Here is an 831-nt window from a genome sequence, read left to right as displayed (position 1 = left end):
TGGAGTATGATAAAAATAATCAAAAGCTGAAAGAAAAAGAGAAACAACAAGAGTATGAGAGTTCGACGTGTGAAATTGAGAAGTTGAAGAAATTATTGGAATAGAATAAAAATAGTCAAAAGATGAAAGAAAAAGAGAAGCAATGGGAGTATGAGATTTTCGTTATCTTAAAAAATGATATAATGACAATAAAGACTGATATTGAAGCTATTCGATTTAAAGAGTTTTGTGTACCCAAATTTTTCTGCACTACATCACATGGTGGTAATCCTATGAGAGCTGAACATGCAAGAGAAGAATCTTTATGTAAGGAAAATGGTTCAAATTATGGTCAATGCAATGCACCAACAGCTAATGAAAGAGAGTCTAATATTGTTTTATCTTGTGATAACTTGAGAAACTATAATACTATCCAGGATTTTTCGAACGGATCACCTAAAGAGTTCCCAAATGAATTGACTTTGTATCATTAGTCAATAGTATATGATAAATGTTTTTCATCTTCATACCTTACTTTGAAGGAAAATAAGTCATCTCCAACTACTCCTATGAAAGACAAATTACAGAGATACATGGTTAGAAATGAAAATATAAAGGTACGAATATAAATTACTAATTATGTATTTCGGTTGAATGATATGCATGAATTATTTGCTAACAAAGTATTCTACAAAGAATATTTGTTTTAAATAACTTATTCAAAATTCACTACAATGTGCTAATAATTCTTATAGGCTACCATACAATTATAAAAATCTTTATGAGTAAAACCAACATTTTGAATGCCCTCGCTTGAGCTGTCAAAACATTCATCACTTGACATGTTTTGAT

Source organism: Theobroma umbraticum, unplaced genomic scaffold (genome assembly GCF_002168275.2).
Source record: "Theobroma umbraticum cultivar Fairchild unplaced genomic scaffold, ASM216827v3 scaffold_55.0, whole genome shotgun sequence".
Lineage (NCBI taxonomy): Eukaryota > Viridiplantae > Streptophyta > Magnoliopsida > Malvales > Malvaceae > Theobroma > Theobroma umbraticum.
This window is presented reverse-complemented; position numbering follows the sequence as displayed.